We start from the raw sequence: 1,988 nt of genomic DNA, 5'->3' as shown, positions 1-1,988 counted from the left end.
AATTATTCTGCACAAGAGTGATGAGCTGAGGTTTTAGCTCGAAATTGTTGGCATGTATGGTGGGCTTCTGAATGCTACTCCCACAGTTGCCTGGGTTTGGATTGATGTAAGAGCCTAGCACTCTTCTATCCTCCTCAGCATGATTTGCTCAACCTCCTCCACCATGGTTATTAGCCTCTTCTTCATGTTGGTTTTCCATGTTGCCTTCCATGTTTAGTTCAAAGTGTTCCTCCTCCTCTTCAGCACCGATTGCATGTTTTCCTCTTGCTTCCCTCCTTAATCTAAGGAGGGTCCTCTCTGGTTCAGAATCGAAGGAAGTTGAAGCCCCGCTTCTTCTCCCTGTCATACAACCAACAAGTACAAGCAAGTAACAATATGTGCAGATAGTATTGTTGTCAGAATTACTATTAGTTGTCAGTGATGCAATATATCAAACAGTTAGTGGGTTAGCAAACTGAATGGTAAATAACAAAGAAAATGAAAGAGTAGATGGGGAAGGGAAGAGGTTAACTAAGACAGAAAGTAAATTACTCAAACAAAAAATTAAATCAACAAAACAAAAATGCTCAATCTAGTGATCTCCTAATTTAATCATTGTTGATGCACAATCAATCCCCGGCAACGGCGCCATAAACTTGATGCAGGTGGAAACTGTCTCGCAACAAATTTCCTTCGGCAAGTGTACTGAATTTGTTGTCAAGTAAAAACTCACAATAGAGTGAGGTCGAATCCCATAGGGATTGATTGATCAAGCAACTTTAATTAGAAGAAAGTTCTAGTTGAGCGAATTCAGAATTTGGGTTGAGATTTGCAGAAATTAAATGGAGGGAATGTAAATAACAGAAAAAGTAAATGCTAGAATTAAAGTGCTGAAAGTAAATGACTGAAAGTAAATTACAGAATTGTAAATGGGAATGGGGTGTTTGCTCATGAAAGTAAAAGCAGAAATTAAAGAGAATGGGTGAGATCAGAATTGGGGAGTTCATTGGGTACAGGAGATGTTGCAATTCTCCGGATCAAGTTCATTTTTATCTCTTCCTCAATCAATGCACTCATTGATCTCCTTGGCAATCTTAATTGATTGAATTACAATTTCTTGCAATTTAATCTCTCAAGTCTTGATCAATAGCCAATTCCTTGGTCAATTGCTCATGAGAAGAGATGAAGTGTGGTCACTGATTATACCACATGCATTTCCCAAATCAAGTATTGAGAGGATTATAGTCACATATCCATCCAAACCCAATTTGGTCCAGCATGAGAAAGCATTTCTAGCTTGATCTCTTCATTCCTCTTTCAAGGCTCAGAAGAGATCCAAGTTTGAATAGCTCCTTTTCCAAGATAACTACCCAATGGGATGAAGATCGAAAGCTTTCAAGTAAAATCAAGAGAAAAGATAGAAGAAGAAGAATGAAAATTAGTATTGATCCATCAACTTACAACAGAGCTCCCTAACCCAATGAAAGGGGTTTAGTTGTTCATAGCTCTAGAAAATGAAAACAAAGATGGAGAATACATCATGGAACTAGAAGAGCAGAGTAAAAATATAGAGTAGTGCTATTTTCCCCAAAACTTTTCTTCCCAATAATTCAAAGCTACTCCTATATATACTACTCTTCTCAGCTTCTAGTTGGTTCTTCAAGTCTTGGGCCTTGTGTTTGAAGCAATTCTCTTCTTCATTTGGGCTTGGGTTTACTTGTAGAGAGAAAGTGTGAAGTGGGCAGAGACTTTAGCTCAGGACGTTAGTGGGGTTGATGTTTTAGTGAAAGTATGAGTTCAAGAACGTTAGTGACACTCAACATTGTCACTAATGTTCCAATGTACCCCTTTGCCTCACGTTAGAGCCCACGTTAACTAGGTTAACGTGGCTTCTAACGTGGCCTTGCCATCCTTCGAGAACGTTAGTGACACTCAACATTGTCACTAACGTTTCAATGTGCCCCTATGTCTCTCGTTAGAGTCCACGTTAACTAGGTTAACGTGGCTTT

General features: G+C 38.9%; 1 protein-coding gene across 1 annotated transcript in view; it reads left to right on the top strand.

The window, feature by feature from the left end:
- LOC127746792 (uncharacterized) overlaps positions 1-1,988 on the top strand; it is a 75,693-nt gene that overhangs the window by 30,617 nt on the left and 43,088 nt on the right. The gene's annotated exons all lie outside the window — the stretch shown is intronic.

The sequence above is a fragment of the Arachis duranensis genome, chromosome 4 (assembly GCF_000817695.3).
Source record: "Arachis duranensis cultivar V14167 chromosome 4, aradu.V14167.gnm2.J7QH, whole genome shotgun sequence".
Classification (NCBI taxonomy): Eukaryota; Viridiplantae; Streptophyta; class Magnoliopsida; order Fabales; family Fabaceae; genus Arachis; species Arachis duranensis.
The sequence above is the reverse complement of the archived record's forward strand: the minus strand, read 5'-3'. Positions and strand labels throughout refer to the sequence as shown.